Source organism: Eimeria mitis, genomic scaffold (assembly GCF_000499745.2).
Source record: "Eimeria mitis Houghton genomic scaffold, Emh_scaff4352, whole genome shotgun sequence".
Lineage (NCBI taxonomy): Eukaryota > Apicomplexa > Conoidasida > Eucoccidiorida > Eimeriidae > Eimeria > Eimeria mitis.
The window spans coordinates 5,125-5,364 of record NW_013572670.1 but is presented as its reverse complement, the minus strand read 5'-3'; positions in this window follow the sequence as shown (position 1 = coordinate 5,364).

Here is a 240-nt window from a genome sequence, read left to right as displayed (position 1 = left end):
TGCACAGGATACAGCACCCGTAAACCCTAAACCCTAAACCCTAAACCCTAAACCCTAAACCTCACCTTTCGGTGCAACAGAACAGCTGCGGTAAGACCCAGCCCCCCTAAACCCTAAACCCTAAACCCTAAACCCCCGCCTCGCAGTGCAGGAGAAAAGCTGCGGTAAGACCCAGCTCCCCTAAAACCCTAAACCCTAAACCCTAAAACCCTAAACCCTAAACCCTAAACCCTCACCTCG